This window comes from Varanus komodoensis, unplaced genomic scaffold (assembly GCF_004798865.1).
Source record: "Varanus komodoensis strain SLA01 unplaced genomic scaffold, ASM479886v1 scaffold2, whole genome shotgun sequence".
Classification (NCBI taxonomy): domain Eukaryota; kingdom Metazoa; phylum Chordata; class Lepidosauria; order Squamata; family Varanidae; genus Varanus; species Varanus komodoensis.
Window position 1 is genome coordinate 55,494,810 of NW_025335568.1, and position 23,085 is coordinate 55,517,894.

At 40.9% G+C, this 23,085-nt stretch overlaps 1 long non-coding RNA gene and 1 other non-coding gene across 2 annotated transcripts; both read left to right on the top strand.

The window, feature by feature from the left end:
* The first annotated feature begins 516 nt into the window (after positions 1–516).
* TRNAC-GCA lies at positions 517–588 on the top strand. Its single transcript has one exon. It is a non-coding gene; the product is annotated as a tRNA-Cys (tRNA).
* A 673-nt stretch (positions 589–1,261) lies between these two features.
* On the top strand, positions 1,262–22,474 carry LOC123023190. The gene is made up of 3 exons (XR_006414672.1): positions 1,262–1,293; positions 8,320–8,377; positions 22,413–22,474. It is a non-coding gene; the product is annotated as an uncharacterized LOC123023190 (long non-coding RNA).
* The last annotated feature ends 611 nt before the right edge of the window (positions 22,475–23,085 follow it).

Sequence of the window (23,085 nt, forward strand, 5' to 3'; positions counted from 1 at the left end):
CAGTTCTGCAATCTTAAGCAGTACACCACACTGGCTTTAGATGCCATTTTGCCAAAGAAGGAAGACATGTGAAGCCAGGCCTGGGAAACATGCATGTGCGAAAGCAGTGATTTGCTTTTTCTTGTTTCTCCCAATCCTTACCTAGCAGAGGACAGTTTAAGAGCATTGAGGAATAAGATTATCTTGTTGGTTTATTAAGCGTTGAGCCCCCCTCCCCGTTTAGCTACAAGTGGCATTCAATTTGGCTAGGAACAGTAAAATACAGATTAAAAACTAAATTAACAATGTCTACATAACATGAAACTAGTTAAAAGCATAGTAAAAAATAAACAGCATTCAACCAGTTGTGCTTAAGCATTTTATAATATGGTTAGGTTAAATAATGTATAGGTTCTGTAGGTAGCATGGAATACAAATTGACATAGATATTCAGAAACTTAATCGGAAGCAAATGATTTTCATCTCAGGAATGATGATAGTGTTCACCAATGGAATTACAGCAGACTATTTTAGTGTGGGGGTATAGCTCAGTGGTAGAGCATTTGACTGCAGATCAAGAGGTCCCTGGTTCAAATCCAGGTGCCCCCTAATTTTTCCTTGAAAAAAAGGGAGAAAATCCTTCTTCCTGTGGCTTACTTCCTCCTTTTTTTAACATGTCTTTCTGATTTGTTAGCCTGTAAGCTATTGCAAGGAAAGCAATGTTTCTGGAATGCTACATGGGTGTTGGAAATAAGTGTTTCCCTGTGAATGGGGATGGGGGGGGGGCAGACACACACATGCAAATGCATTCCCAATTGCCATGTCATTCCCCAGGTGGGATATTGGGTTCTGCTACCTTGAATAGTTAGCTGGTTCTGAAAGTAATCAAGAAGCAATGAACTTCCCTGAATCTGCTATTCTGTAGCTGGAACCAAATTTTTATTTTGCTGCATCCATCCGGTACACAAACTCATACTTTGTAATGCAGGGGTCTCAAACTCGCGGCCCGTGGGCCACTTGTGGCCCGTGGGATGATATTTTGTGGCCCCCACTTGATATCAAAGTTTAGTGATAGTGCGGCCTGTGCATTTTTCTCACACGCACCTGCGTGAGTCGTTACCCTGGGTGCAATGTTCCCTCTAAGCTGCACGCCGGGACGGGTGGGGCACGGGGGAAGGGCCCTGCGGCCTTCAAAGCACCGGCGGCGCCCGGGCCGGCCTCCAGGAGCGATGCGGGATGAGCGGCCCACCACCACCGCAGTGAATACTTGATGCGGCCCAGCCTCACCCAGACTCTACTTCCAGAGGCCCCCAGGTAAGTTGAGTTTGAGACCCCTGTTGTAATGCTTTTACAAAGTGCTATAACCAGGAAGGCACCTGAGTGGCCCATGTTCATTCTTTCTGCCTGAACATCTCCTATGTGAGTGTGTCCCAGAGCTAAGAAAAGAATCCTCTAACTCTATTTTCAGCTGCCCGCTTATTGGCCCCCCTTATCTGGAAGCGACGTTTGTTGGGAACCTGGCAAGGAGGCAGCAGATGTACCGGAACTGTGTTTTCTGTATTTCTAAACAAAAGTATTCCAAATTATCCCACTTCCTATTAAAAAGTAGAAAAGAGTCGTGTGTAAGTATGTCATACCAACATTCATGCCTAGAAAAATGAACAGGTATTGTTGGAAGAATGCATAGCAGTGAGAAGGCCAAAGGGAGAGGGAACAAAGAACCTGGGCACAATCCATTACAGCCCATTTGCCTTGTGTGGATGTGAAATTCCACTATACCCATTGAGAAAAAGGGCTCGGTGTGTATTGCAGGTTGCAAAACCAAGAGCAACCAAAGCTAATGCATAACTTGACTAATGGCAAAATGGAGCTCTGCATGGAAAAACCTTGTGAAAGTGTTTGCATGACACATTAGGCCCTCTGGGAATTTTATTTGCGCACTGCTTGTAAAATTCCCTGGTGCCTGACAAGGCATCAGGCACAGCAAGGCATGCATCTTCCCCCTTCAGTCTCTTCCCTCCATCCTCTTGCAGTATCTGGAGGAACACTGCAGGAACACTGAGGGGAGCAGGATGGCAGAGGCCCAAAACCGGCAGCAGAGTGGGACTGTTCCTGTGCACTGGATATCAAACCTGGGTTGGGGCAAGAAAGGAAGGGCCACCTCACACTGGGCTCAAAAAGCCATCACGGGGCAACCTGCCACTCCACTGTGGGATGCCACAGCCAAGCAGCATGAAGACCATCTGTGCCCCTTTCCCACTGCTCAGCCCACTGGGGAGGACAGGGGAAGAGACTTTGGGTGCCCAGCTACTCTGCTTGCCTTCCTCTCCAGGGAAGGCGAACAGAGCAGCTCCGTCCTGTCAGCCGCAGCCACTTGGCCTCGCTTTCTCACTGGGCAGTGGGACCAAGTGACCGGCTCGTCTACTGTACTGCTTCCCCGGGCTTTTTTGCCATTCCAGCCAGAGTCTTAATTTTTGGTTGGAGTATGGCTGAGTGTTGTCTTCTGGGTTCAAGCACCATCTAAAGCCAAGATGGATTATTTAAACCCTGTAACAAGCTATCAGTAACTAGGTGGTATATAAGCTACCCCACCAGAACAGTGCTGTGTTTGGATGACACATGAACACCTGCCCCTGGCTTATAAACCACCAAGGGGTTTTGTATGGTTCAAATCCATACTGTGTGTATGTGTAGAAAATCAAGATTGAGGCCAATCGCACTTCCCTGGGTTGAATAGTAACTTTGGGGTGATTTTCATTGGAACTGCTGTATAGAGAGAATTTAAAAACAAGCAAGCAAAAATTCACATATGGCATCCCTTCTTCTACAGCTATTATTTGCAACAACAACAAAAGATGAAATAAAGCTGCAATCCTATATACCTAGGTGTAGGCTCCATTGAACTCAGTGAGACTTCCTTCTGAGTAAACTGGAGAATATTACTGAGTATCTGAATGTTAGTAAAATTGTTGTTTTAATTTATATAGCTTTGAGTCATTATCCCTTAGCTGTATGCTATTTTGGTTTATTGTCTTTTGTTTATTGTTTTTTAATTGATTGCTTTTACTGTCATTATGTATTTTTATCTTACTGTGATCTGTTTAGAGGGCCCTCTGGCCTATATAGCGGAATATAAATTTAATTAATAAATGCATACACGTGCATAGGATTACATTGTCAAGATGCAATCCTGTGGCTAGCTAGGGTATGCTGTGGACTGAATGACTTTTTTTCTATCTAAACATGCATAGGATCATACCCTAAATGTGTAGATCAATTTCACTTCTTGCTGAGCTCTTAATTTTTATAGTGGTGTGGATACTTCTACTCTCGACATAGGAATTCCCAAGATAATCTCCCTACAACAGTCTTTACTAACAAATTACAGGCAACATTTTCAAAGCAATTTCATCAAACTACGACTGGTGTCTCTGGAATAGGTCTTCCCTACTGTCCTTTGGGAAAGATGTCACCATCCATTTGATTTATTCTAGCTGTTCTATCCTCTTTGCTCTTCATGTTTATATGGCATGGATACACAGAATGAAACTGTCTGTGATACAACCCCAAGCTCTCATGTCTGAATAATTTACCTGGCACTGTACCAGGTCTTAAGAACCTGGGAATCACTCTTGTTCCAGATGACAAAATAAAAAATCAGGCACCATACATATATCTCCATCATGTTCCCACTCATTTTTTCTCTAGTTTTGCCTGGTTTAACGATTAAGCCTCTTCTCCTCCTTTCTTACCTCTCCTGATTAGATTAGGTTGCATTACGCTTGGTCATGGGAACGTAGTTTGAGGCCGAGCTGGAACTGTAGGGACTAGACAGCAGAGACTCTGAGAAAGGAATGGGGAATCTTTATGACATTCTTTTCAGTTAAAGCAAGCAGCAATTGCCCATACATGCTGAACATGTAGGCCCAGCTGTTACGTGAGGGGCACAAGACCTCTCGATTTAGGCCCCTTCCTTGTTTCCCACAATGATGCCTTGTTTTATTTCCCATGTGATATTTCCTTTCCCTGGCAAGCTCTGTCCTTTGCATCTATTAGGACTGTTCTCTGGTCCCTGAGGCTGCTTTCTCAGTCCCTTCCATTTCTTTATGTCCGTCTCCCATCTGCCTTTTATCTCTGTTGCTGTGGTTCTTTTTTGAAGAGGGAGAATGCAAACACTCAAAGTCTGGACTTTTTGGCTGCTGCTGTTAAAATAAAGTTCTACTGCAGTGCTTTGAATCCTGCCATGTTAATTTGGCAGTGTCATGTGTTTGCTCTTTGGTGCATGTTACAATTGTGCACACATTTCATGTTTCATTTGATCCATCTATTTGTTTGTTTTGTGTTATGTATGTTGTATTGCAATAGTTGTGGATGATGCAGATCAATGATTATTAAATACTGAAATATGTTATATGCCAGATCCTTTCAGAAGTGGTACTGTTATTTCCCCCTCATTTTACATTGCTGAAGACTTTAAATTATGGACCTTATACTTCCTGTATCTCATGTACCATATTCAGAACTCTTGTTTGTGCTGTACAAGGGTTCTGTAAATTTTGACTAGTACCAGAGACAGATTAGCATAACTGATGGCATCTACTTTTCAAAGGGGGAGTGGCTAAAGGCACTGGCTACAGTATGCTGTGAGTTGTAGGCACTTTTTCTGTCTAAATATGCACAGGGTTACACCTTAATTAACCAACGCTGCATCTGGGTGCAACAAAATAATTTTTGCGCTAAATGCAGCCTAGCTTAATTCAGGAGCAGACAGAAGATAGTTTGGGAACTACTATTAAATCTCTGGGTAATTTTTGGTAGATTGGCAAGGTTTTCTGACTCACACTGGTCTAGCAATATCAACAAATAGAAGGCCTTTCTTCACTAAAAGGCTACCTGGAGGGAAACAGGAATGGCTTGTGTGTGAAAGGAAAGGTGAGCTTGGTTCTGGTTCTAATCACAAATTCTCCAGCTGAGTATGTGCTTAGAGGCATTCTGTTCCTAGTATATACTTGCCCATCCTAGCCACTATTTTGCACCTGGCTCTGGTTAGTGAATTTTAGGAGTCTAGTAACAAACAAGCAAAGGTAATCTTGGGTTTCTTGAAAAGAAAGAAGGAAACAAAACCAGATCATGGAAGGTTGAAGTTAGCCTACTGCTAACCTACATCAGCTGGAAAAAGCAGTCTCCATTTCCATGACTGTGTCAAATGCAGACAGAGATGAGAACTAACACTGGAGTGAGAGGATGGCATGTACAGGGGGCTATAAGTCTGGGAGGCAGATTCAGGGAGTGAAACGATTCATCAGTTTCAGCAGTAAGGATTTACTGAGTTGAGGCAGAAGCCTTTTCCTCTCCCCTGCCATCTCCATTAAACATTACCTTGCCTCTGTGTACTGCCCTTCCAAAAGGGGCATCATCGCAGATGGTTGGGAGTGTCGTAATGGAGACTGGAGGCAGCTGCCAAGGCTGCCCTGCTGTTGATGCCACCCAGGAACACTCCTGCACAAAAATATTCCATAATTTCACAAATACCCAGTTCTCCAAACTCTCCCTTCAGGTTTGATGCCTGTGAGTAGCATGGCAAATAGGCGGGGGCGTTTTCCCTCGGCCCTGATGCTGTATAAGAATTCCTTACTCAGCACTACATTTCCTTCAAGTTTATCCACAACCTTCTCCTTTGATCTGCTATGACAAGATAACGATTCATTATTAAACACGAACCCCCTCCCCCCCAGCCTTCCTTCTCTAGACCTGAATGACAATCCCTTCTCCTCTCGGTGCCAGCTGCTGGGGAGAGTGAATCTGATAGAGCAACTGGTCTGAGCTGAAGTCTACCGTGATTCCTGCTGGCAGGGCAAAGGCTCCTTTAATTCACAGGGGGCTTTGAAAGCACTGAGATGGCAGAGATTGTTGTGGCAGAAGCAACTGGAAAATGTCCTGAGATTGAAACACAGACATATTAACATCACCCTTGTGGATGCTAATGACTTGCACTTTAAAATGCCAGAGGCTCATCCTGTCAGCTAAAACAAAGAAAAAACACATTTTTAGTCTCCAAAGGCCTTAGATCTTTCCAAACTCTCAAGGCAAATTCAGCCATAATGTATTTTTGCAGTAGAACAGGGCAGCTCATGCATGCCACTGGGGGAATCATTGCCCAGTGTTGCTGTAGGCAAAGCAGTCAGTATAGCTAAATAAAACAGCAGCTGGAAATATTGCAGAGGTTAAGCTAGTAATGGTGCATCATATAATGCAGTGCAATCAAATCTAAACATTGTCCAGGCAAAAGGGCGTAACTTAGACAATCCTCTTCAATTTGTTTTTAACCATTATGTACATGGGTAAAAGAATCCAACAGACAAGAATATCTTGATAAATTTTGCCCCGAATAATTCAGCTAGCTGATTAAAGCAGGGGGTGCCTAAGCTTTTTGGGAGGATAGAGCATTTGAAAGTTTGAGAGTGTCATAAACACTCTCACAAAATGGCTGCCAAAATGGGCGCAGCTGGACACAAAAGCAGCTGTCATTGCAGACAACAAACTGTTGTGACCAAAAGAAAAGCAACTTGCCCCATGCAGCTAAGTAATAGGCAGAGGTGGGGTCTGAACTCCAAAGCACAAATTCACTCTGTCCAAGCCAAACAAAAGTAGTGCCAGCACCTAGCTGAGGATGATGGTGATGACGATGGTGATAAAATCAAATTAAAATTCGGAGAGGTAGGGAGCCTGGTGGGAGAAGGAATGGTACCCACAGTCGTGTTGGTCCCAGGATTCAAGTATTTTTAAATAATGCCCTATTAACAAACTATTTTACCCCAGTCCTGCTAATAATGCAGAAGCTTGAGCAGGCTTTTGCAGAGTACCTCCATTGCCTTGAGAACAGGATGTCCTTATGGATGCTGTTCACATAGGTCCAAGCAGATTCAGTTTGACTTCCAGCTGGGCTATGCTGCCCATCACTAAACTGAGAACTGCATGTCTAGCCATAATCAATATAGTCAACATTGCCACAGAACCAAATTAGCTTCAGAAGCAGCATGACACTGAGTTCAACTAGTCTAGTATTGTCCAAATTAGCTGACAATGGCTCTCTAGAAGTTTTTCCAGACCTGCCTAGAGATGCCGAGGACTGAACCTGGGTCCTTCATTTATGCTGAGGGCATCTTATTTGGGATGGCTTAAGGCTTCACCTCCTCCATTACAACCATAGGACTGTTTCAAGACATCCTTGACCCACATGTAGCAGGGCATACTCTAGACCAGACATGGAGATGGTGGTCTGAAAGTGCGGAGACTTTAAATCAGTCCCTTTGTCATAGTCAGAACTTCACCAACTTGTATTTAGACTTGCAGCCCCTTTTTCCCTCTCCAAGAGTGGGGTAACCTATCAAGATGGTCCAACCTCAGAAGTTAATGGATCTGGTTGATTTCCAGAAAGCCCTGGGATGGTTGTTGGCTGATATGGCTGGTTCTCCTGTTGAAACCCAAGTTGATCTGTGGAATGCTCCCAAGCCCTGTTAATCCATCTGAGGCCTGCTGTAATACACATACCAGGCACTCCATCCATCCAGGACTTCAAATTACCTGTTATAGCAAATGAATCAGGTGAGATGTCCAGAGTACACCACCTTGCCCAGCTTTTTGGATGAGTTTCAGTTGGTAGAGCTTGAGGATACTGATACCACTTGTGTACTGGACCTTGCCGCTCTTAGCTTATAAAACCTAGCAGGAAGGGAACAGCCAGCTGTGCCAGAGGAAGCAACAAATGTCTCATTGTGGGAGGGAGTAGTCCCTAGCCACTTGAAAAGGGCAGTGGTGAAACCACTCCTGTAGGAACCCTCCCTTAACCTGGAGAGTCTTCATAATTTTAGGCCAGCCAGCTCAAGATGCTCTTGGCTAACTGACTACATCGATGCCTTTGAGCTAGGTTGCAGGCTGGGTTTTGGCATGAAAACAGCCTTCTTCATCCCATATAATGACCTTCCTCAGGAGAGAGCAAAGGAAATGTGATTTTGTTGATTCTCCTTAATCTCTGGACAACTCTTAGTACCATTGTCCATGGTATCCTTTTGAAACAACTGTCTGAATTGGGAGTGGGAGAGACTGTATTGCAGTGGTTTTGCTCCTACCTGGGTGAATCACTCCAGAAGGTGGTACTTGAGGAATACTGCTCATCTCCATGGGTTCTCCTGTATGGGCTTTCAGACAGGTCAGTTATGTTCTTCATGCTATTTAATATCTATATGAAACTACTGAATGTGCTCATCCAGAGTTTTGGAGTGTGCTGTCATCAGTATGTTGATGACATACAGCTGTCTTTCTCTGTTTCGTCTCCATCAGGTGATGCTGTGGATGGGCTGGATCAGTGTCTGAGTGCAACAAGGTAACAAGGAACCAGGTAAGGGCTAATAAACTAAAACTCAGTTCAGAGAAGACCAAAATGCTATTAGTGGGTGTTTCTTCTGACTAGATGGATAGTGCTCAGTCTGTTATGGATGGGGCTGCACTCTGCCTGAAGCCCCAGGTTGGAGTTCTCCTGGAAATATCTTTTTCACTTGAGGTTCAGGTGGGTACTAAATTTGGCCCAGAATTACTCCTCGATGGACTGGCTTCCGTAGTCTATGGTTTGATAAACTCCCAGTCAGATTGCTACAATGTGGATGAAGATGGCTCCAAAGCTACTGCTCATGCAAAATGTGGCAGCCACCCTGATAAAAGGGATAGGAAAGTCGGAATACATAGCAGCACCTGCTTTCAGTGGCTGCCTGAATGCTTCTGAGTCCAATTCAAGGAACTGGTTTTAACCTTATATGGTTCGGAATCATAATACTTGATGGAGTGCCTCTCTCAGCATGATCCTACTCAAATACAAGGTCATCACCTAAGTCTTCATCCAGGTATCTCCTTTGAGAGAGTCTGAAGGAGGCCACAAGGGAGAGAGTCCTCTCAGTGGTGGCCTCCCAATTACAGAATGATATCCCTGATGTTTCTTTTCAGCAAACATCTTCTGTGAGATCTCCTGCGGATTTCTTCAATTCGTTCAAGAGCTCTCTCAGTCAGTGATCATCACAATAATTTCAGTGCAAAAACAAACAAAACACAAACTTCAAACAGATGCATGTTAAATGCAGGAATGCATTTCATTTTGTGCCTAGTTTTGTCCCTTTCGGGACCAAAAGGCTCTTCATCTCAGTGGGGCTGTTTCCATGAGCTGGCATCTTTATAATCAACTGCTGTTTTTTCTCTGCAACTCTCTCTACCAAGAAGAGTCTGGAGCAGACTTCCCCAAACTTGTGCCTGGCAGGGATGTTGACCCACAAATCCCATCATCCCCAGTCAGGATGGCTGATTGTTCTGACTGGGGATGATGGAGGACACAAGGTTGTGAAATGCTAACCTGGAGTTTTTATTTATTTAACTGGTAAAGTTAAATCTAACTGTGGATGAGGCATGTATAACCAAGATCGGGTGGGTAAACTGGGAGGAGTTAGTCTTTCCCAGTTGTGTCCACCTCGGTACTTGGTTTAGCATCAGGGTAGATGTGAGGACCAGGGAGTAAGGGGCTGCCACGGTCTATAGGAATTCCATCTCTCTCTCCAGGCTCCCTATCTGACAACTAGTCTGGAGTTTATTTATTGATTTGCTTTTTATCCTTCCCCATAGCCAAAACTGTTTGCACTTTGTGCTGGGCCAGGGGGACAGATTGGAAATTCTGCTGGAGTACTCTATACTGGATCCTTGCCCCTTCTGGGTTATAAAAGCCAGCAAGAAAGAGATAACAGGCTGGGGCCAGGGAGGTCATCAATGCTTTTTTGTGAGAGAGAGTGGTCCTATCCTACCTTAAAGAGGTGGTGGTGAGACCACTTTTCAAGAAACCCTCCCTTGATCAGGAAAATTTGCACAACTACAGGCTTGTAGCAAATATTCCATTCCTGGGCAAGATTCTAGAGAGGGAGGTTGCCAATCAACTCCAGGCACTCTTGGATGAAACAGATTGTCTGGATCCACTTCATTTGGGGTTCAGGCCTGGATTTGGCACAGAAACAGCCTGGCTTATCTCAAGAGTCACTGACTGTCCCAAAGTCTTCAGGGACCTTTGTGGCAGCATGGGGATTAGAACCTGGGTCTCCTAAACCCTTCTCTGCATGGGGCATTTAACCTGCTGTTTCAATGAGGCTTCTTCCAGGTTTATTGCATGAAGAATGCATCTTTTGCATGAATTCCCCAAACCTAAACTGTTTGCACTTCTCTGCCTTTCTGTATATTCCAGAAAGCAACCACAAGATTGTTGCACCACAACAGATTTGTGAATTTTCACAAGACCTGTGTTCCGGTCTAAAATTTAATGCCAGACATTCCTTGCTCTAAAACACACACACACACACAAACACCTAAAAAGGCTGAAAAACACAGGAGAGACTCTGGAGGACAACAACATTGTGAAAAGGCCCCCACAAACTTCCGGAGGAAGAAATCCCAAGAGCACAATCAGTGTCTTGTGTAGAGAGGCCCCTAGCCCAATAATCAAGTCCCTAGGCCATGGTGGCTTTCTGTGTATGCCCCTATGGCAATCTCTTCTCATTTTGGCAGTCACTATGCTCCAGCTACATCATACCTCTTTGCAGATTGAAATTATAATCTGCTTTGAAAAGCAGGGTATATAATGAAATCATAAAATCAAGTCCCACCTCTGCTGTGCCTGTCCAGTCAGAGAGGAGTTGGAGGACTTTAAAACACTGTTATCAGTAGAATTGCATGGGTGGATGGACAAATACAATCACATTTGTTTGTGAATTAGAAAGCGATTTCTTCCTCCCGCCTTGGCAATCCATTTTTGGCCCTCTGTAATTTCTGCTAAGCATCAGCAGAAACTCAAGCTAAGAGCATTGACCCTCCATACTTATTCATAGAGTAATTTACATATAACTGAACAGTTTGTGATTTAAAACAAAACACTTCCATCCGACATCTTCTCACATTCTACTACTGCTGAAATTACGGGTGATCTGGGAAGTTTCAAGGTCTATAGCAGGATGCCATCAATTTATAAGAGCAGAAGTTTTCGTATGTTATCACTGAGCATCTGATTCTCTTACTTGGAGTGAAGCATGAACTCTGTAGTCAGGAGTTATTCGTCCATTGTTGCTCTGTGTGTGTTCTGATTGGTGTCATTTTGGGGCTCAAGCTTTTTCTCCCCATGGTTCCTTCAGACTCTAAGCTAAGTAGGTTTGCTAAACAATATTGAGTTTCCAGTGTGATGGTTCCGGTGAGTGGCATCTTTGCCAAAGGGGTGAGCAGCTCAGCGCAGCTGTAGGGGAAGTGCCAGCTTTTTATACTTGCAAATCACATGCATTTGCAATTAATGTGGAAGAGTGCTTTTTTCAATATTATACTCTGTGTGAGTATGTTTCGCTTGAATAAAAGGAACGAATCACTTAGGGGCTATTCTGTTGCGAAGGATTTTTTTTAAATCAACACTTTAGCTGCTAAAATGTTTATTTTCACACAAATAGATGACTAGGAAGCAGAAAAGGTTAGATCGTTCTTTGAATCCTTTTTTTGACAGCACGGTTTAAATAATAAAAATAATTTGCACCTCTCGCATTGTAAAATACACATGCTTGCAGTCATGTGGCTACTTTTACGAAAGTAATAAGAGAACATCCATGCAAATTATGTCTCTTTGAATGTATCTTCACAATTCTCTGAGCTGGTAAGGTCAGCCCTGTGCACCAAAGAATCCTCTTTCTGGCTTGTAGGGAACGAAACACTTTTTCTTGTAAATCGTCTGGTTCAGCCTTCTCCAATTTAGCATCCTCTAGATGTTTAGAACTACAAATCCCATCCACTCCAGGCAGGAGGATCTGTGTTCAGGCATGATGGAAATTATAATCCCAAACATGTGGAGGGTACCAGACCAGGGAAGCAGTCTGAAGAAAGACCCCTGGTGGCCAAGCAAGCAACTACTGCTATGAGTTAGGTGCCCACGCATAGTTAATCCAAGTGTGCTTCTGTATCAACCCAGGTCTTTCAGCAGCCTGTCCTCTTCAGTATGCAGCCTTCCAGGGCAGCCTTGTTCCCTACTTTAAAGAGGATAGCTCTCTATTTCAAAATATCCTGTTTGCTAACATCCTGCCATGGAATTTTGAAACATACAGTACTCTGCTTGCTTCCAGGTGGACATTCTCATGTGCTAAACAAGCAGAATACTTTGTGCAGATATTCCATCCCTTTTTCCTCAATGGATTTTCCACAGGAATAAAAAATGGGAGAAGTGGTGGGGAAATATGGGAGGGTTGTACGTTAAAGACCATGACCAGGAACCCCTGTAAAATTCTGTGAATGAAGTAAAATCCCTGTCTGGATGTCTCCTATATCTCCATATAAAGCTGTAGTCATTATTTCTAAACATAATGCATGCACATGTTTAGAAATAAAGTTATCTAAAGTGTTATCTTCTTTTTGGAGGTACATTTTTTGCAATTCATAAACTCCCTCCGCCCCCAACCCAGCATGTGTGATGAAAATACACGGCACCTTTTAACTAGTTAAGACTGCAATCTGGTACTCACTTAGCTGGACGTCCTATGCATGTCTATTCAGACGTAATTCCCATTGGGTTAATAGGATTTATATCTAAGTCAGTGTGAAGGATTTCAGCCCATGTTGCAGTGTTGCTCTCAGTTTCAATTCAGACCAGGAATCTAAAGGAGCCATTTTAGGGAAAAAATCCTGTACTTTTATTTATTTCTTCCTCCCATTTGCATCCTGTCTTTTCATGAAGTGCTCGAGGCACCACTCATGTCCCAGGCTCACTTTTTGCCCTTTAATTAATACACTGAGACTTAGAAGGGCAGCAATGAGGGGACTACCAAAGGTCAACAAGCATAAGGATGTTTCACTGGAGACCAAGACCAAGACCATCCACACTATTGTATTCCTGCTCATTATGCATGGGTGAGAAAGCTGGACAGTGAAGAAAGCTAACAAGAAGAAATTTGATATGTTTGAAACACGGTGCTGGAGGACAGCTTTGCAAATACCATAGACTGACAAAAATATGAACAAGTGGTGTTAGATCAAATCAAGCCAGAACGTTCCCTGGAAGTCAACATGACAAACATGACAAGTCAACAATACAACTCTTGTATTTCATGAGAGGGCAAGGTTCAATGGAGAAGACAAAAGGAAAGTTGAAGGTGAAAGAGGATGAAAGAACTGGACCTGTTCAGCCTTGAGAAAAGGTCACGTGATAGCACTCTGCAGGTACCTCAAAGACTGTTACAAAGAAGGAAAAGACCTACTCTCATTCATCCCAGGTTGTAGGACACAGTACAATTAACTTAAACTACAGTTACACCAGGAGCAGGCTAGACACAAGGAAGATTTTCCTAACTGTAAGAGCAATATGACAGTGGAACCAGTTGCCAAGTGAGGTTGTGTGCTCTTCCACACTAAAGGCATTCAAGAAGAAAATAGACTGATGGGATGTTGTAACTGATGTCCTGTACCGGCAAGGGTTGGACTCAATGACCTTCTTGGCCCCTTCTCGCCCTACTAATCTACAATTCTATGATGAAGACCATAGATGGCTTCATTCCATAACGGAAGCCATATCATGAGTTTAGAAGAGCTGAACAGGGCTGTCAAGGACAGGCCATTTTGGAGGGCATTTAATCATAGGGTTGCCATAAGTCAGCGACGATTTGACAGCACATAAGAACAACAATAATAACAACATGGCATATTACCAATTGCTTCTGAAAATCACCTTGGTTTCAAAAGAGCCCTCATGGGAACACAGTTGTTTGAAACACCCTACAGAACTATGCAGAACTAGTTGTATGGCTTTGGAGATCCAGGTTTTTAGTGTTTTGTTTTGCAAATACTGGAAATTTTGTGAGAATATCATCTTATTTCGATTAATGGGTATAAGTGGTTTTTCTTTAGAATGTTCTTACAACTAAGAAATTGGTGCTCCTTTTTATGTAAATCCAAGACCCACACACTAAGCTTCCTAGCTAAACAACTGTCTGAAGATAATAGGTAGATAAAGCATCTCGTAGGCATCTGCTTTACATTTCTATAGCTCCACTCATTTGAGACACTGCAGGCACTTTACAAACAATAACATGTTTAGCTTCACAAAGCGCTGGTGAAGTAGGCATTATCCATAGTTTCTATGCAGAAAAACTGAGTGGTGAGGATTCTTTTTGTTTTATTTTTTAAAACCCCATTATTTTGAAGTGCTTTTATTTTTCCTATGCTCACCCTGGTTCCACTGTTCTTAAAAAATGCACAACACATCACAATTTGCATCTGTGTATCTAGCTTGCTACAGTGTGATAACAACTGTGTGAGAGCAACAGTACTTCATAATATTAAAAATGTGCATGGCTACAGTGTGTGGAGGGAGACAGAAGAAAGAAAGATGAAGCAGGTTATGCCATGGTAGAATAGCATGTTGTCTGAACCCAACACGCTTCCTGCAGGAAGATTTGTAGGCTGTCCTGGAGTGGCTCATAAACCACTCCAACTATAAGGGCAGTATGATAGTCTGTTTTATTGTCAGTGTTCATATCCGTTTTCCGAGCCTGGAAAGTTGTTTTTGGAGCTCTTTGGTATGCCCTTTGGGTTCAATTACTCTAGTTTCACTAGCAAACTCAGCCACCTTACTGCTCATTTCTAATTCCAGATAATTAATGAACAAGTTCAAAAGCATTGTTCATAATACAGATCTCTGTGGACCTCACTGTTTACATTCCCCCATTGGGAGAATTTACTATTTATTTCTTATCTCGGATTTCTGTTCTTGTCCAAAAGAGGACCATTCCTCTTATTTTGTGACTGCTATGTGTCAAGGGCAGAGTGAGAGCCAGGTGAACAAGTAGATTGCAATGACAGAGAAGAGGACCAAGTCAAAGGACTTTTATCAGTCATACCTTACTGGAGAGTGATCACTCAGGTACTCGACAATGCCTTCCTTTGATGCCAGCCCCGATTCTGAGGTACAAGACTCAAGGTAATTCAGAAGAACTGCTACAAGGAAAGTATTTAAACAGCTCTTAATGTTTGATATCCTTCTTCTGCTATTAGCTCTGAATTATCTTGAATAATGCTGTGATGAATAGCATTTTAATGAATGGTCTGGGATTACATTTTGATGGCTTACTTTACGTTTTTATCAGTATTACTACTATTATTCATTCATTCAGGGTCACTTCTTTTAACTAGACATGCATTTGAACTCAGTCTGCCAGAACCACAGGTTTTTATGTATTTATTTTGTATAGATAAAGCGGGGGTGGAGGGAGGAAAGAAAGGAAGAAAGAAAGATAAAAAGAAAAAGCTAAGAACATCCTATTGAGTATTCTGCCAGAAATTATTCAAAGAAATATGGAAGAATAATTTAAATATATGATAGCGGCAGCTAGAGTACAATTGCAACAAAATGGAATACAGAAGACTGCCCAACTAGTGAAGATTGGAAAAATAAGCTAGCTTTTGAAAAGCTGACTACACAACAAAATAATAATCTATTAGGAGGACTTTATAAGCATTTACTTCAACATGAGACTGAAAACCAGCAAGAAATGATCACCCTATCAATGGGAAGCTTTATGGAAGAAAGACATTAAATTCACAGCTAGTCAAGCACTAAGAGAAAATTGGTATAAGGTGTTTTTTCAGTGGTATATTACCCCAAAAGATATAGAAAATAGACAAGAACTATAATGGAAGATGTTGGAAATGTAATAAAGTAGATTGTTTCTAAATGGAAAACACTAGAATGCCCAACAATTGAAGATTGGGAAAACAAGTTGGCAGGGTAAGCAGTGATGGAAAAATTAATTAATTATGTAAACAGAAGACCAATTGAAGAATTTCATGAAAAATGGAAATTCTATTATATCATAATTATGGTATAAAAGGAAGCTCATTAAAATATTGTCCATGATTTGTAATTGATTTGAAGCAATTGGAAAATTTGTTGGTATAGTGAACTCTAATCATTCTTTTTTCAAGCTTCAATAGAGTATTTATTGACAGAAAGACAGAAATGTTTGGTCTCTTTGGAAATACACAGGTTATGAATGTATTGCTTTACTTGTTTAAAATCACTTGGCAATTTTGTTTCACTTTTTTTCTTGTACCCTTCTTTCTGTATCTTATTTTAAGAAAACAATAGTTTTAAAAGGAAAAATAAGTTAGCTGAGTATGCAGTTATGGCAAAATTAACCAGCTATATAAACAGAAGACTGGCCAAAGAATTGAATGATAAGTGGAAAGGTTATTATGCATATTTTATTTAATAATTGAGAAAAAATAGAACTTAGGTAAAGATGACTTAACCAATACATTTACTAACTAGCTATAACAATAGAAAACCAGCTAAAGAATTTTACTATAAGTGGAAAGCCTATTATACCAGTATAATTAAATACAATATAATTACAATCACAACAACAACAATTAATTTCAAAACCAACGATGAATAGACATCTGCTTACTCCTAGGTCTCATTTAGATCCTTGTTTTCCTTTTTAGTAAAGGTGAATACTAAGTATTATTCCTTATTTATGATTCAAAGCAAGGTCAGTATGAAATGTAATCTAGCCTTTGTCCATGGGGTATTTATGGTTTTAAACAGTGAACTACACCAGGAAACATCAGCTCAATGCACTAAGAAGGTCAAGAAGACAAACTAAATGATAGGAAACAGATGCAAAATAATACAGGAAAATACCGTTGTGCTACTGCACCAGGCTGACTTCATGGTAAGCCTCCCTGAGAAAGTTTTTCTGAAGAACCTACAATGATGCCAACAGATACAACAGACTTACAACGGTTTCTCAGCTTCTCTGAGGCTTGTGCCTTGTCTCAAATTCACTCCTTCCACCTGTTCCCAGCATATATCCCACAGGCCTTTGGAGTGTTGAGATAAACAATAAAAGATCATCAGCATAATTAAATTTTAAATTCTAAAAAATCATGTACCAAGCCTTGAAAGCTACTGTTGTGCTAATGACACAAACCAGGGCTTCCAAACAGAAATAAAGGATCAGTGGAGAAGGCAGATATCCTAGTCTGGTACATCTCCCAAGTGATAATAAAGCTGAGAAAAGACTATTGGGCATAAATTTATCTCTTGAGCTGAATATAAAATTCTGAATTTTAAAAATTCTATAGGAAAACTGAAATTTCTCAGCATTGCAAAAATAAACTTCCAATATACTTTGTCAAAGGCCTTTTCAGTGTCAAAAGGAATGATAGTAACCCATTTGTTTTATCAGGATTTAAAGCTATCAGATCAAAACTAACTTAAACTCAACTTGACAGAATTGAAGCTCCTTCATTGATTACACACAGCTGTATTGAAGGCTCTTCATTGATTACACACAGCTGGTCATGAGGGAATGAATGGAAAACAAGGTCACTGAAAAGTGGAGATGCAAAATTGCATTATTGCAGTAGAGGAAGAGGCCAAGGAAGGACAGATGCCACAGTAGCACAGCCTGTTGCTAGGCTGAGTTTGGGAAGTGAGATCACTCATGAAGAACAACACTGTTTTGTCCACTCTTGCCAAGTGACTGTGTAGTGCTTTTCAGTAAACCACCTTTCTGGGTTTGGGTAAAGCACCAAGCCACCACGGATATGTAGGACACTAAAACAAACTCTCAGGGTGCCTTCTTAGAGAAAAGTAAGCCACCCTGCTAAAACCATGGGATTCAGACAACAAGAATACCTACCATGTTGATTAGCTATGGTAGGATTTCACGTCAACTGAACCAGGTCACTATAACTTGAATGACTTTGAGAAGGACAGAATAAATTATTATTGTAAATCGAAGCAAACATGAGTAAGTTATGAGCTATTTGACAGATGGAAAGCAGGCTGGTGACTAATGTGAAGAAAAAGATAATTTCTTTATATTTTCCACCATAGAAAGATTGTAAGGCGTATAGGAGGAACTTACAGTACAGTAGACTCAAACTAAATTATTTATTTATTTTTATACTGCCCAATAGCCAAGGATCTCCAGGCAGTTAATGAAGTTAACTTTGTGAGATAGTTAAATGAATTCATTGGTCAAATTTTGTGCTTTTCGATAAAGTTCTGGTCAGCAACTGTTGCTCTTCTTCATTTCTTTGGTTTGGGATCTGAATAATGATAACCATTTGTATAGTGGTTCCATTGTCCAATGTGCTTCACATGCATTTATCTAGTGGGAATCCTTACATTAACTCTAATGCATATGAGGGGACTAAAGCTTAGAGATAGTAGCTTGCCCCGAGAACACCTTGGGAGTTCATGGCAGAGGCCAGATTCAAATTGTGGAATTCCTGACTCATGGTGCTGGAAGGCAGTGTGTACATACATCCTCATGCAGTCCTGGCTCCAGATTGTTGGGTGCCCTTGGTCAGGATGCCGTCATTTAGTGTCTTCCCTCACTGATTCTGCCTTCTCACTGCTGTGGTCACTTGTTGTTACTGCTCCTCATCCTTTCTGTCACTGCTGCTTCTACTTGCTTGTTGACCAACAGAAAGCCAGGAAGCAAGTAGCCAGCAACATCTACTGCTCCGCCTTCTCGCCACCATGTTGCCTGGACCAGAGTGAGAGGGGCAGGTGGACAAGCAGATCATGAGCAGGAGAAGCAAGTCCAGAGGGCTCATGAGTGAGGGTTGGGCCCTTGGCAAATGACCAGCCCTACCTACTCCTGATGGCAACCCCATTCTCATCTAGTGCTTCAGAGAGGGTGCAGGAATGGAAAGTTCCCTCTAGGAATTAAATTGACTATACCAGAACAATGCTGATGTGGTCTAGCCAATTTAATTAATGTCATCCCCCCCACCCCCTGGTGACTTGTAAAAAATTGAAGAAGACATTACAACTAGGAAGGTGCAGCAAGCGGATATTCCTTCCCCCCACCCAAGATACTGTCATTTTTTCCACCATTTTATTTGTACAGGTAAGCTATAATCACATGTGATCCAATAACAGAATAAAGGAAGTCACTCCCACAGGGAAGTGATAATCTATGCAAAGTTCCATAATGGCAGCACTTGCCATTATGTTTTTCTATCTCAATTTTACCCCTGAGTTTGCATAGTAGAAGAATCTGGGAACAACATTTGGAAGATTAATAATTAAGGACATCTTGGTTCCTACAGGGAGAGCTTTGTGGGCATCATAGCTTCTTCTGAACCCATTTGGAAGAGAATCATCTTCCTACCTTGGATGCTGGAAAATGGTCTTACTCCAGAAGTCAAACATTTCTTATTTAATAGCAGTTTCAGGCTGTGATTGATACCATAAATTTAATTTTAAAATTTTTTCTTCATAGGTTGCCTCAACACTCTCTGGTTTGAAATGATGAATGATTTTTTTAAAATCAGTATTACAAAACATACAAACCTAACTGCATGGTATATATTATACTTGTGTTAAGTCTGACAAGTGCTTTGACAAACGAACTTCTCTCATTATGCAAAAGTAATGATATATCTGAATCTAAATGAAGAGTTTTGCAATGCATCCTTAATAACAATTCCCCACCTCCAAAATCTCTTCACTTTATTTTAATCTATTTAAATATTACTCCATTACTGTGATGTAATGTTTAAAGTAAGTGTGGGTATTTTTTTTACTAACCAGAACTGACTAGTTTTCATAGCTTGAAAGCGCTTCTGGGTCTAGCCCTCCTCCTGGGTGGCCAGGCTAGGATAGCCACATGCCACAATTTAGGGTTCCATCCTGTAGTTTCATTAGCTGATCACGCTAATTAGCTGATTTATTTTATTAGCTGATTAGCTGATTACTTTGATTAGCTTCTTATACAGAAGAGGAGATTTGTAACAGCTAAAATCACCATTTCTGCACAACTATTAAAGGTGCAGAAGACTTGTCATTTTTTATATCAGGCCATCCTAGTTAGGACTATGGCCAGAAGCACATTCTATCAATCCTAGCTGACATCTTTCCAGGCTAACTCAAAGCACTAGTCCAGGTGGTATCAGACTGGGCAACATATATTTTTATTTTTTTTAACCTGCCCAGGGAGCCTTATGGTTAATGGGGTGGGATAAAAATCTAATAAATAAATAATAGGCTACAGATTTTTCTGCAATTTTTTAACAGACCCTGCTGCCCCCACCCCCAAGTTACAGCAGTTTTTTTGTGGCACAGTAGCAATAGCAAAAAGGCTGCATTTTCATTTTTAAAAAAGACATCCAGTCAGTGTAGGCATTTCTATATTGCCAAGTAACCAAAGTTTTTCGGGCATTTCACAGCTGTTTAAACCATAAAATATGAATTCACAATAAACCTTAATTTGTATTTTTTTTTAGGTTAAGACCACTATTTAAAACCAAGTGAAAAACCAATAGCACTGCAAAGATTTAAGAATACAATAATAGATTTAAAGCATTGAAAACTAAATAAATAAAATGCCCAGGCAAATAAAAATAAAAAGGTCTTCACCAGGCACCAAAAACCCTACAAGGTAGGTTCCAAGTAAGTTTTTTTTTTTTTTTTTTTTTTTTTTGAGGAGAACACCCCACAACTGAAAAGCGTATATTATCTTTGACCAGAAAGTCCATTTTTGTTCCACCTGGAAAGAAATATATTTAACTTCAGGGTGGCGTGGGGGACAGAAAGCATAGTCCAGAACAAAGTTGGCCTAAGACATTTTGGTTCCAAAGGTGTAAATAAATAAAATCTGAATGAAGAGAAATTCTCTCTTCCTATACACACCTTTGTCTGCTGACAATAAAAAAATACATTGATGTTTGTATTTTTGATTGATGTATGTACATTGATGTATGTAATACACTCTGGTACTCCTGGAGGTCCCCAAAATCTGCAGATGGGAGCACAACAGCACAGCTAGCCTTGGCGGGAATTTAATCCTCGATGTGAGTGTGTGTTGATTTTAACATAACCATTTGTGTTTCTTCTGCAAGCTGTAGTCCTTTCGCTCACACTCTTCCAAAGGTTTCACAAGGGTACGCAAATGGCAGTCACATCCCTATAGGTTTTATCACATACCCCAACAGAGTGACATTTCTAGCAAGCTTTTCCAACTTGTTACATTAACAAATTTGCACTGATTTCCTTATCCTGTCATCTAAAGACCACCTTGTAGTAAGACAGTGAACTTTTAAAGCATTCCGGAGCCCATGTACTGTCTAATGTCACAAGTGTCTGCTCACATTACCTCACGAAAGCTTGAGAAGGTTCTACATTGTGCTTTCCTTTTGAGCTTGATTTGACAGAATCAGTCCCCACGCTAGCTCATGGCACTTATCAGTTAGTCAGCCTTCCTCCGGGAAGAGAATTTAGAGTGCACCATATTCTGTTTTCAAATCAAGCCCCGTCCCCTTAGGAATCTGCCTGCTGCATTATTAAATAGGGTGCCATCAGCCATACCAGCATGCATAAACATTCAGTCAGATAAAAGACTACATCATTATGTTAACCCTTCTTTCGTTCGTTCGTTCTTTCTTTCGTTCTTTCTTTTTAAAAAATCCATTCATCTTTTAGTGATCAGAAATGGAACTCTGGGGGACAAAGGAGAACTTTCCCCAATAAAAATCTTTGGGCATGAGCCATTCAGAGCAGAGTGGGATATGGATGGTACAAAAGCCCTTAGTACCCTTTCACGTAATGTGTACAATGAGCACATGGTGGAGGCAATGCAGGATATAGTCTGCCATGCCAGCCTCTGACCTTGTTGGTCTACCACATAAAACAACTGTATAAACAATCAAAGAAAGAAAGAAGTACCTGTTTTGTTTGTTTGTTTTTACATGGTGCAATCTCCATTCTCTATGAGATCCTTCAGTTTGGCTTTTGTTTGAAAACAGCACTTTCTATAAGTCGTTTTAGAGCAGTGGCCTTCAGACTTGAGATATCTGAGGAACTCTTCCCAGTGTGAAAAATCAGTGTGGAACCCATTAATAAATACGTTTCATATAATACATCTTATTTCCAAAAATGTTACAATTCATGTTGCAATAACACCTTTCATGCAATGCAAACAGAAACTATAACTGCTTTAAAGAACCCATTTATTACTTAGCAACTAAATAACATTTAAAAATTTACTGAATACATACTAAATTCTACTATAACATCACTAACAAATAATATGAAAAAATATACTTCATTTTAATGACTTGGGTGTATTTGGGGTTTTTTTGCCACAAAGAAAATCAAAATTTGTGTTACTGGTGACAGTTGTAAACACATTTCTGGGTCTGCATTAGTTTCATTCCTGTATTAACCCTGGATGATTGTTATTCCTTGCAATTTGAATCCAACTAAATGAAAACACTTTGGCTTTAAAATGAATTGATCTGCTTTTAAAAGTATGTGTGTAAAGGCTCTGAATTAAAATGAATGAATACCTTATGTTGTCTCTCTTAAACAGAACAGAGGAACGAAGATCTTACAATTTCACTGTAATCAGAAGAGTAAACAACTGGATGATTCTCATGGAACCTTGGAATCCGAGGGAACACAGCTGGAATATTGCACTTTTAGAACAAAGAAAATGGGGTATTCATTCTAATGGCGAAAAAGTGCATTTTCCTAATCTCTATTTGTGCTATTCTACTATACCATATTGCCACCTGGAGGTCATATAGCAGAAGAATAGGAAAAGAAATGCTGCTTATGCAGTGTCTGAATCTCAGTTCTACAACAAATCTTAACGGAGATGCAATGGACTAACAGCCTCATTTAGCAAAGGCTCTCTGCTAAGTAATTTGGATGAAATATTTAATGGAAAACCCCACCATGCAGATGAGAGACAGTCTGCCTTGAGACAGACCTTTGCTTTTAATTGATTTTGCATGCTTCTTGCTTTAGATAATTTTGGAAATACTGAGGACACGTTGCAAAAATGTCAACATAATAGAAGATATATTGCTTGATTGTATCATTAGAAAAACAGGAAATATTTCTTAAGGATCAAATCCCTCTGGGATGTGGTTCTCTATTTCCCAAGCAACCCACTACTTTAAATTTCCCATGGGCTTACTCTTCCTGGTAAGTTCAGAAATGGACTCACAAGCTAGTTGGTTCTCTAGTGCAGTCTTTCC